General features: G+C 38.0%; 1 long non-coding RNA gene across 1 annotated transcript in view; it reads right to left on the bottom strand.

Moving 5' to 3' along the window:
* LOC110260359 overlaps positions 1-12,957 on the bottom strand; it is a 17,796-nt gene that overhangs the window by 2,291 nt on the left and 2,548 nt on the right. The window lies entirely within an intron of this gene.

The following is a 12,957-nucleotide window of genomic DNA, read 5'->3' as shown; positions in this document are numbered from 1 at the left end:
CCTCATTTTGAAAATTAGCTGCATTCTGGAAAGTAATCCCAGATTCCTTTAGTTCTTAAATTCTGCACTTAAGAGTTGTTCTCTCTGTACTCCAGGTGGCTTAAATATCCTGTGAGGTTCTCTTTGCAACCTGATGATTTGCTGGTGCAATTCCAAAAGAGAGAAATATAGCTTGTCAGATTACAGTACAGCTCATCTTCCCCAGAGACCATTATGCGACAGTTATTCAGAGAACAAAACCCTAAGAGGTGCCCACACTGAAAGAGTTGACAGAGAAAGATGATTCTGCAAAAGAACATCTCTGTGTCCTCGGCTCTGAGAAACCACTTGGAACTACCAAAATAGATGTCACCAAGTTTATATAGCAGAGTTGATGGACTTTATTGATGGAAAGTATTCTTCAGTCCTCACTTGCCATGATTCCAGATGCAGTTCTAACAGGTTTGTTATCTGAACAATGATCATCTGGGTTTTTTTGTTGTTTATTTTTGCTCGTTCACTATTCTTTCACGTTTAGGCAAAAACCTGATTTTCTTTTGGGGAAACTAGTTCTAACTTTTCAACTTTGTGGTGTTGATGGGACTGCTACAAAATGGGCGCATGATAAAGATTTTTCCAGGAGTTCCTGCTGTGGCAGAAGGGTAATCCATGAGAATGCAGATTCAACACCTGGCCTTGCTCAGGGATTAAGGGTCCAGCAACCTTAATTTTGATGCAAGCCGTGGTGTAGGTCGCAGAACTGGCTCAGATCTGATGTTGCTGTCTGTGGTGTAGGCTGGCAGCTGCAGCTCCAATTCGACCCCTAGCCTGGGAACTTCCACATGCTGCAGGTACGGCCCTAAAAAAGAAAAGGACCTGGCCAGTCCCTTGGCCACACTATGATTGATTCTGAAATGGGAATGTGGCCCAATCTGAGCTATTGAGAGCCTTATCCAGAACTTTGCATGGGATTGCTAGATTGTTAAGACACAACACCAAGCTCATGTTGGGCCACAGTGGGGAGAATCCATAAGGAAAATGAAACCAACATAAAGAGGAAAGCAGAGGAGAGGTAGAGGACAGAGACAGAGACAGTGAAAGAACCCAGTTCTGATGTTATCATTTGGGCCCCTGGAACCAATCATAACAAAAACTCTTAGATTTTTCAGTTATAGGAGGCAATAGCCCTTTTTCCTTAAGCCTATTCGAGTCTGACGTCTGCACTAAAAAAAGTCTTAACTAATTCATCTGGTTTTCTAGTCAAGAAAATTAGAAGCAACAATAGAAGAGGGGTTTTGCTTGGAGGCGTGCGGATTAGCAACTATTTTTTTTAAAAAAATTATGAATTCTGAACGCTTAATGAAATAAAATCCAATATTTTGGAATTCTGTGCTGACACCAAAGGAAAGCAAAAGAAAACTACAAAATCTCTCTCTCTAATTTAGAGAGCGAGAGAGAAAGAGAAAGGGAGAAAGAAAGGAAACGGTTTGGGATCCAAATCATGATGTATCTCATTGTATAATATCTTACAGTACAGAACACTGTTTGATAGTCTTTTTTTTTTTTTTTTTTTTTTTCTTTTTTAGAGCGTCACCTGCAGCACATGTAAGCTCTAAGGCCAGGGATCCAGTCAGAGCTGCAGCTGCTGGCCTATGCCACAGCCGCAAAAAGGCCAGACCCAAGCTGCTTCTGCAACCCACACCCCAGCTCTAGGTGCGGTCCTTTAATGCCAGATCCTTTGACCCACTGAGCGAGGCCAGGGATTAAACCTGCGTCCTCATGGATACTAGTCGGATTCTTAACCCACTGAACCACAATGGGAACCCCAGTATTTCCTGATGTGACAATTCCTATTTTTATAATTGTCCTTAATGGTCTTTCACACTTAAAACCATCTTTGATTCCTCTCTCGGTGAGTAGTAATACTAGAGCAAAATTGTAAATGTTTTTCCTGAAAAGCCAAAATACTGGATTTTAATTTTTTACATGTTTAGAATTTATAGTTTAAAAAACTAATGTAAATATTATTTAACATATTTTAAAATGAACCTTATAAACATTACAAAACATCCTTCTGGCCATTACTGGTTCTCTGCTTTCTACAAATTCATTGCTGCTTCACCCAGAGCCCCACATACATCCTCTCTGATGCAGCTCTTCTGGAAGAGCTTCAAGACTTTCCTGCCCAGCTTTACAACCCATGGAGTTTGGGGACTACTGCCTCTGATTGGAAATAATTTCTCTCCTGTGAGCCCCAAAGGGGTGGCTCTAACTGGGTCTGGACACTTCTCTATCCCCTGTGGGGAGATTCCTGCTTCCAAGGCTCCTCCTGGCCCTTGCTCAGCACTTTTGCTGAAATAGTGCGCTGGAGGATAAAGACATTTGGAAGAAGTACGAAGTTACTGGAAGTGGGAGGTAATGAGATGGGAGGGCTTATGGTGATAGTGACGAGGAGAGCTAGGGTAGGAGAAGGAAGGAGAGTTTGAAGAGCAGCTAAGAAGAGTAAATAAAGTGGCCAACTGATGTCTAAATAATGGTATTACACCAACAAAAATACCTAAATTTCAGTACTTAAAAATAGCACAGTGTATGGGAACACTGGAACAGAGAAAACAATGCAGTCACGACACCCTCTTCCCTGACCTTCTGTCAGAGTAGCCTCTAAATCTTGTTAATTCCATTTCAGAGACATACCATTCCACCTAGAGATTCGACTTCGTGAAATATTCTTGACACAAACCTTGGGAGGCTCTGGTTCTGTTTTAAGAAGGAAAGCCATGTACTTACATCACTTACACACACTGCTGCCAGATTAATATTCCTGAAGCATACACAGTTCTATCAGGTAGTCACTAATATTTATTGAATATTTGCTATTTTGTAGGCACCTGGCTCTCTTTCTCTGTTATCTTACTTAACCTTCATAATAGCCCTTCATAGTAGATACCATCATAAAAAACATTCTGTAAATAAGAAAATAGAAGCTTAGGGAAATTAAATCTTTTGAAAAGGAAACACAGCTACTAAACAGCAAAACTAGGTTTGGAACTCTGATTTGTCTGACTCCACATGGGTCCTTAACCACTAAACTTTATTATCTCTTCTGTTCAAAATCTAAGTGAGTAGTCAGTAAAGTCCAAGGGCTTATCACTTAAGGCCCTTACCCCAAACTGCCATTCCAACTTAAGTTTCTGCTGTGCCCCTTCAGGGCAAATATAAGTATTTGCTGATCACCAACATCCCTCAGCAGTTCATACTTCCATGCTTTCTTTATGTAAGAATGTTTTTTTCTGTGTCACTGGCCCCAGAAAAAAACAGACATTTAAAAGTCATTGTTTCACATAATAATTGTCATAGCTTTTATTTTTCATTATAATAACATCATTTTTTTACACACACACATACACACACACATAGTTCTACCCTTAAACTATTTTCTTCTGAAGCATGTATGAAGATTAAGTGGTTTTTAAGTGTGTTAGGCCTTTACAAATTGTTTATAAATCCAAATCCAACAGAATTAGGATTCTAGATAGTAGAAGTCATTTTTCCAAAAGTCCAAAAAGTCTTTAGGGTCTCATGAGATTATCTAAAATAAACAAAGAAACAATAGTTATTAGGACTGAAATTTGGCTAGTGGTCCATCTCCTTTGTAGGGTGTCTCTACTCCTAACAGGCATAATTTTCATATATGAAATATATATGCTGTGGAATAATTTCAAGGGTTAAAAAAATGCTGATTACCGAAGTGGGTATAGAGGGAACATACCTTAACATAATAAAAACCATTTATGACAAACCCACAGCCAATATAATACTCAATGGAGAAAAGCCGAAAGCCTTCCCACTAAAATCTGGAACAAGACAAGGATTCCCACTCTCACCACTTTTATTCAACATAGTATTGGAAGTCCTAGCCACAGCAATCAGACAAACAAAAGAAATAAAATGTATCCAAATTGGAAAGAAGAGGTAAAATGGTCACTGTATGCAGATGACATGATCCTATACATAGAAAACCCTAAGGACTCCACACAGAAACTACTCAAACTGATCGACGAATTTAGTAAAATAGCAGGATACAAGACTAACATTCAGAAATCATTGGCATTTCTGTATACTAACAATGAAATTTTAGAAAAGGAATACAAAAATACATTTTAAAATCACAGCCCCCAAAATTAAATACCTAGAAATAAACCTGACCAAGGAGGTGAAAGACTTATATGCTGAGAACTATAAAACATTAATCAAGGAAATTAAAGAGGATTCAAGGAAATGGAAAGATATTCAATGCTCCTGGACTGGAAGAATTAATATTGTAAAAATGGCCATACTACCCAAAGTAATTATGGATTTAATGTGATCTCTATCAAATTACCCATGACATTTTTCACAGAACAAACAGTCCAAAAATTTATATGGAACCTTAAAAGGTCCAGAATTGCCAAAGCAATCCTGAGGAATAAAAACCAAGCAGGAGGCATAACTCTTGCAGACTTCAGACAATATTACAAAGCTACAGTAATCAAGACAGTGTGGTACTGGTACAAAAGCAGACAGATGGGCCAATGGAACAGAATAGAGAACCGAGAAATAAGCCTATGGTCAATTAATCTTCGACAAAGGAGGCAAGACTATAAAATGGGAAAAAGACAGTCTTTTCAGCAAATGGTGCTGGGAAAACTGGACAGCCACATGTAAATTAGTGAAACCGGAACACACCCTCACACCATACACAAAAATAAACTCAAAATGGCTTAAAGACTTAAGACAAGACACCATCAAACTCCTAGAAGAGAACATAGGCAAAACATTCTCTGGCATCAACCTTACAAATATTTCTCAGGTCAGTCTCTAAGGTAACAGAAATAAAAGCAAAAATAAACCAATGGGACCTAATCAAACTGATAAGCTTTTTCACAGCAAAGGAAACCATAAAAAAAAAGACAACCTATGGAATGGGAGAAAATAGTTTCAAACGATGCAACTGACAAGGGCTTAATCTCTAAAATATACAAACAACTTACACAACTCGACCGCAAAAAAACCAACAACATTTCTCCAAAGAAGATATACAGGTGGTCAACAAGCACATGAAAAAATGCTCAACATAACTGATTATTGGAGAAATGCAAATCAACCACCTCACACCAGTCAGAATGGCCATCATTAATAAGTCCACAAATAAATGCTGGAGGAAAGGGGAACCTCCTACACTGTTGGTTAGAATGTGAATTGGTACAACCACTATGGAAAACAGTATGGAGGCACCTCAGAAAACTATACATAAAACTACCATATGACCCAGCAATCCTACTCCTGGGCATATATCCAGACAAAACATCCCTTGAAAAAGACATAGGCACCCATATGTTCATTGCAGCACTATTCACAATAGCTAGGACATGGAAACAACTTAAATGTCCATTTGACAGATGAATGGATTAAGAAGATGTGGTATATATACACAATGGAATACTACTCAGCCATAAAAAGAACAAAATGCCATTTGCAGCAATAGGAATAGAACTAGAGACTCATACTAAGTGAAGTAAGTCAGAAAGAGACAAATACCATATGATATCACTTATATCTGGAATCTAATATATGGCACAAATGAACCTTTCCACAGAAAAGAAACTCATGGGCTTGGAAAACAGACTTGTGGTTGCCAAGGGGGAGGGGGAGGGACTGGGAATCTGGAGTTAAAGATGCAGAATTTTGCCTTTGGAATGGATAAGCAATGAGATCCTGCTGTATAGCACTGGAACTATATCTAGTCACTTGTGATGGAGCATGATGGAGGATAATGTGAGAAAAAGAATGTAGGTATGTATGTGACTAGGTTACTTTGCTGTACAGTAGAAAATTGACAGAACACTGTAAGCCAACTATAATGGAAAAAATAAAAATCATTTTAAAATGCTGAGATACAGCATAGGGAACTATATCTGGTCACTCATGATGGAACATGATGGATAATGTGAAAAAATAATGTAATATAGGTGTGTGTATATATATATATATATATATGTATGTATAGCTGGGTCACTTTGCTATACAGCAAAAATTGAACATTGTAAATAAAAAAACAAAAAAGTAAAAATAATGCATATGTATGTATATGTATAACTGAGTTACTTTTCTGTAGAGCAGAAATTGGCACGACATTGAAAATCAACTACATAAATTTAAAAATTATGATGGAAAAAAATGCTGAGAGAGTGATATTACCTTGAATACAGAGTTGATTTGGCTACAACAGAGCTTCAACTTTTTATTTTTCTTTTTGGCCAAGCCCATGGCATGTGGAAGTTCCTGGGCCAAGGACTGAACCCATGCCACAGCAGCAACCTGAACCACAGCAGTAACAATGCTGAATCCTTATCCCTCCATGCCACAAGGGAATTCTGATAGCTTCAGCTTTTTAAGAAGCAGTAGCTCTCCAGAAAACATAAAGAAAAGGGAAAATTTTCCAACTCATTTTAGGAGGCTACATTTACCTTGGTAGCAAAATCAAAGACAGTCCAAAAAAGAAAACTATAGACCAATAGCCCTCATGAACACAGATACAAAAATCCTCAACAGATATTATAAAATTTAATTCAACCACATACAATTTACACATGTATATTTTGAAATATATATAAAGAATAATATATCATGACCAAAAATTCAGGGTTGGTTCAATATTCAATGTTCAATATTCAAAAATCAATCAATAGACCCACAAAAATATGGTCATTTGAGCTTTTGAGAAAGAAGCAAAAGCAATTTGTAAGAGAAAAAAATAGGCTATTCATCAAATGGTCCTAGAACAACTGGACATACACATGCAAAAAGTAAATAAATCTAGACACAGACTTATATTCTGCACAAAATTAACTCAAAATGGAGTACAGACAAATGTAAAATGTAAAACTATGAAACTCTTAGAAGATAACACAGGAAAAATATAGATGACTTTGGGTTTGGTGAGATATTTTTAGATACAACATCAAAGGCATGACTTATAAAAGAAAAAATTGATGTCAGACATTGTTAAAGTGAAAACTTCTTGGAAGTTTCCATTGTATCTCAGCAGTAATGAGCCTGACTTGTATCCATGAGGATGCAGGTTCGATCCCTGGCCTTGCTCAGTGGGTTAAAGGATCTGGCATTGCCTTGAGCTGTGGTGTAGGTTGCAGACTTGGCTGGGGTCCCATGCTGCTGTGGCTGTGGCTGTGGCCTGCAGCTGTATCTCTGATTTGGGAACTTCCATATGCTACAGGTGTGGCACTAAAAAGAAAAGAAAACAAACAAACAAAAACTTCTGCCACACAAAAAACATTGTCAAGAGAATGAGAAGACAACAAAATATTGAGAGAAAAAAATTTGCAAAAGACATGTCAAATAAAGTGTTGTTAACCAGAATATACAAGGAACACTTAAAACTCAACAATAAGAAAATGAACAACTTAAAATGGGGGAAATATCAGAACAGATACTTCATTAAATAAGATATACGGATGGGAGTTCCCATTGTGGCACAGTGGAAATGTACCTGACTAGTAACCATGAGGTTGCGGGTTCAATCTCTGGCCTCACTCAGTGGGTCGGGGGACTGGCATTGATGTGAGCTGTGGTGTTGGTCGCAGACACAGCTCAGATCCCAACTTGCTATAGCTGTGGCGTAGGCCAGCAGCTGTAGCTCTGATTCAACCCCTAGCCTGGGAACCTCCATATGCCTCAGGTGTGGGCCCAAAAGGCAAAAAAGAAGAAGATACATGGATGGCAAATAAGCATGTGAAAAAAGGCTCAACATAATATGTTACTAGGGAATTGCAAATTAAAACAACAGTGAGGGAGTTCCCCATTGTTGCAAAGTGCAAATGAATCCAGCTAGAAACCATGGGGTTGCAGGTTTGAGCCCTGGCCTTGCTCAGTGGGTTAAGGATCCGGCGTTGCCATGAGATGTGGTGTAGGTTGCAGACGCGGCTCAGATTCTGCGTTGCTGTGACTGTGGTGTAGGCTGGCAGCTGTAGCTCCAATTAGACCCCTAGCCTGGGAACCTCCATATGCTGTGGGAGCGGCCCCAAAAAGCAAAAAATAAATAATAAATAAAACAATGAGATACCACTACACACCTATTAGAATGGCTAAAATCCAAAACACTGACAACACCAAATGTTGGCAAGGATGTGGAGCAACAGGAACTCTCATTCATTGCTGATGGGACTGCAAAATGGTATAACCACTTTGGAATATAGTTTGGCAGTTTCTTACAAAACCAAACATACTCTTGCCATGCAATACAGCAATTGCATTCCTTGGTATTTACCCAAATGAGACACAAAAACCTGCATATGGATGTTTATATCATCTTGATTCATAATTGCCAAAACTTGGAAGCAACCAAAATGTCCTTCAGCAGGTGAATGGATTCACAAACTGCGGTACATTCAGATAATGCACTGTTATTTAGGGCTAAAAAATGAGCTATTGATGGAGTTCCCATCGTGGCTCAGTGGTTAACAAATCCGACTGGGAACCATGAGGTTGCGGGTTTGATCCCTGGCCTTGCTCAGTGGGTTAAGGATCCAGCATTGCCGTGAGCTGTGGTGTAGGTTGCAGTCCCGGCTCGGATCTGGCATTGCTGTGGCTCTGGCGTAGGCCAGTGGCTACAGCTCCAATTAGACCCTGGAAACCTCTATATGCCACGGGATTGGCCCTAGAAAAGTCAAAAAGTCCAAAAAAAAAAAAAAAAAGAGCTATTGAGTCATGAAAAGACAGAAGAAATTTAAATGTACTTTACTAGGTGAAAGAAGCCAATCTGAAAAGGCTACATGCAGAATTATTCCCACTATACGATAATCTGGATAAAGCAAAAATAGGGAGGCAGGAAGATCAGTGGTTGGTTGCCAGGGGATTGGGGGAGGGAGGTATGAATGGGTAAAACACAGGGTATGTTTAGGGTAGTGAAATTATTCTGCATGGTACTGTACAGGTGAATACATGTCATTATACACTTGTCAAAATCCATAGTCTATGTAAGAGTAAAAACCCTAATGTAAACTATGGGCTTTGGCTGATAATGATGTGTCAATATTGGCTCATTGATTGTAACAATAAATGTACTATATTGATTGAGAATGTTGATCATGGAAGAGGCTGTGTGTAGGGAGGGGATAGAGAGGTGGGAATTCTATGCACTTTCCGCCCAGTTTACTGTCAACCTAAAACTGCTCTAAAAATAAAGTATCACATATACCTTATATATATATTATATATATTATACATACACTTAAAAATTTTTATACATATTTATATATAAATACATATATCCTTTTAAAATTCTAAAAAAAATCAATCTACCATACTAATTATCCAAAGAAAAAAAAAACACATGATCATTATCAATTGATACAGAGAAAGCATCTGACAAAATTCAACATCCCATCCATGATTAAAAACTCTCAGCAAACTGGGACTAGAAAGGCACTTCCACAAGCTGATAAAAAACATCTATAGGAGTTCCCATCTTGGCTCAGTGGTTAACAAACCCGACTAGTATCCATGAGGATTCAGGTTTGATCCCTGGCCTTGCTCAGTGGGTTAAGGATCTGGCATTGCCCTGAGCTGTGGTGTAGGTCACAGACGTGGCTCAAGTCCCACGTTGCTGTGGCTGTGGTGTAGGTTGTTGGCTACAGCTCCTATTCGACCCCTAGCCTGGGAACCTCCATATGCTGTGGGTGCAGCCCTAAAAACACCAAAAAAAAAAAAAAGAAAGAAAAGAAAAAAATCTATACAAAACATAGAGCTAACATCATACTAAAATGGTGAAAAGTTGACTATATTTCCCTAAGATCAGGAACAAGGAAATGATGTCTACTGTCACCACTCCTATTCAACATTGTACTGGAAGTCCTAGCCAGTGCGGTAAGGCAAGGAAAATAAATAAAAGGCATATAGGTTATAAAGGAAGGAATAAAATTTACCCTGTTTTCAGATAATATACTGATTTATGTAGAAAATCCCAAGGAACTTACAAAAAAACTCATGGAACTACAATATGAGTTTAGAAAAGTACAGGATACCAAATGAACAGAAACAAAATCAATCATATTCCTATGCACTAACAATTGTCATAAGGAAACAAGACTTACCTTGTGGCTCAGTGGGTTAAAGACCTGGCATTGTCACTACTGTGGCGCAGGTTTGATCCCTGGCCCAGGAAGGTCCCCATGCCACAGAAATGACCAAAGGAAAAAAAAAAAGAAACTTAAATTTAAAATAATATGATTTATAATGGCTCCCCCCCAAAAAATACTCAGGTATAAATCTACCAAAATATGTACATGAACTACATGCTTGAAACTACAGATGCTGATGAGAGAAATTAAAGACCTAAATAAATGGAGAGGCATGCTGTTTCATGGATTAGAAAATGCAGCATAGAAATGACGTCGATTTTGTCTAAATTGGTCTGTAGATTTAATGCAATTCCAGTCAAAATTCTACCAGAATTTTTTGAAGATAGACAAGCTGATCTCAAAATTTATTTGAGGGGTTCCCGTTGTGGCTCAGTGGTAATGAATCCGACTAGAGTCCATCAGGATGTGGGTTTGATCCCTGGCCTTGCTCAGTGGGTTAAGAATCTGATTTGCTGTGAGCTGTAGTGTAGGTCACTGACAAGGGTCAGATCTGGCATTGCAATGGCTGTGGGGTAGGCTGGCATCTGCAACTCTGATTCAACCCTTAGACTGGGAACTTCCATTAAGCCCCAGGTGCAGCCCTAAAAAAAAGAAAAGAAAAGAAAAAGAAAAACAAAATTTATTTGAAAGGCAAAGGAGCTAGAATAGCTAAAACTACTTTGAGGAAGCCAACTATAGTTGGCCAAACCATATAATCCCATTTTAAGATTTGCTTTAGGAGTTCCTGTCGTGGCTCAGTTAACGAATCGGACTAGGAACCATGAGGTTGAAGGTTTGATCCCTGGCCTTGCTCACTGAGTTGAGCTGTAGTGTAGGTTGCAGACGTGGCTCGGATCTGGCATTGCTATGGCTCTGGTGTAGGCCAGCGGCTACAGCTCCAATTAGATCCTTAGCCTGGGAACCTCCATATGCTGCAGGAGAGGCCCTAGAAAAGACAAAAAAAAAAAAAAAATTTACTTTAAAGCTACCCTATCAACACAACATGAATGGCAAAGGTATAGACACATAGATTAGACAGAGTCCATAAATAGACTCATACAAATATGGCCATTTGATTTTTTTTTTTACAAAAGTACCAAAAGCAATTAAATGGAGAAACAATAGTCTTTAAAAAAGATGTTAGAAAAGTGGACATCGACATGCCAAGTGAGAGAGAGAGATAGTAGGGAGGGAAGGAAGGTTGGAAGGGAGGGAGGGAGGAAGAAAGAACCTTGACCTAAATCTCACACCTTATACCAAAAGTAACTCAAAAATATCTAAATGGAAAGCATAAAACTATAAACATTTACGATAGGATATAGAAAAAAATTCTATGTGACCTAGGGTTAAGCAAAGAGTTTTCAGTCATGTTGCCAAAATCATGATCTATTTTTAAAAAAAGATAACTTAGATTTCACCAAAATGTAAAACTTTTGTTCTGCAAAAGACATCATTAAAAGAAGGAAAAAGACAAACTACAGGCTGGGAGAAAATATTAGCAAATCACATATCCAAAAAAAGACTTGTATTCACAATATATAGAGAATTCTTGGAACTCACTTGTTAAGAAACAAACAATCCAACTAAAAAAATAGACAAAGACTTGAACACCTTGCCAAAGATACACAGATAGCAAATAAACACATAACCAATTTTCAACATTATCGGCTACTGGGGAAATGCAAATTAAAACAACAATAAAGTACCACAGCACATCCTTTAGAATGGCAAAAAAACAAAAAACAAAACAAGAAAACAAAAAAAAAACCCTAACGATACAAAGTACTGGAGAAGATGTAAAACTCCTGGACTATATCACTGGTGAGAAAGCAAAATGGGATATATAGCTACTCTGGAAAATAGTTTGGTAGTTTCATATAACATTTGACATATAATCTAGAAATCCCACTTGCAGGTATTTACCCTAGAAATGAAAATGTTATGTTCACTCAAAAACCTGTACAAAAATGTTTTTTAGCAGCTCTACTCATAATAGTAAATTTGAAATAGAAATAACCTAAATGTACTTTGGCAAGTGAATAAACAGTGATAGATAATATTTTATGATATGATGGAATACTAGTCAGGAACAAAAAAGAGAAAACTACTGGTAAGTACAACAATATGGATGAATCTCAGAAACATTATGTTGAATGAAAAAAGCCAGACACAAAAGAGTACATACTGTATAATTCCACCCATCAGAAATTCTAGAAAAAGCGAAACTAATTTATGACAGAAAGCGGATCAGTGGTTGCCTGGGGATTGATTGCAAAAGGGCAGATGATAGAAATCTTCCTTATCTTGATAGTAATGGTACTTACATGAGTATACACAAACACCAAAACTCAAAATTGAATGTTTACTTCTTACAACTGACTCACTTTTATCAAAGAGCAATGTTTATCAAACTGCTGGTAGAGACCCATCATTAAAAGTGAATCATTAAGTCGATGAAATATATCTAACCAGAAGGGTATTTATCCTGAAACTAATGAAACTTAAACTTTCTTCCAAAGTCTGGTTTCTACATCTATATTCGTAATTTTGTATTTCTTTTTCCCAAATCATATAAACTTTAGTCCTCACAAAACTTGAATCTCCCTCTAGATGATCAGAATCTTTTAATGAAGTGGAATAGAAAATATACATTTTTCCCCCCTTTTTTGGCCACCCTGGGGCACATGGAGTTTCCTGGCCAGGGATCAGATACGAGCCACAATTGTGATGTAAGCTGCAGTAGTGGCAATGCTGGATCCTTAACCCACTGTGCTGGGCCAGGGAGCAAACCTGTGCCCCAGCG

The sequence above is a fragment of the Sus scrofa genome, chromosome 4 (genome assembly GCF_000003025.6).
Source record: "Sus scrofa isolate TJ Tabasco breed Duroc chromosome 4, Sscrofa11.1, whole genome shotgun sequence".
Taxonomy (NCBI): Eukaryota; Metazoa; Chordata; class Mammalia; order Artiodactyla; family Suidae; genus Sus; species Sus scrofa.
This window is presented reverse-complemented; position numbering and strand designations above follow the sequence as displayed.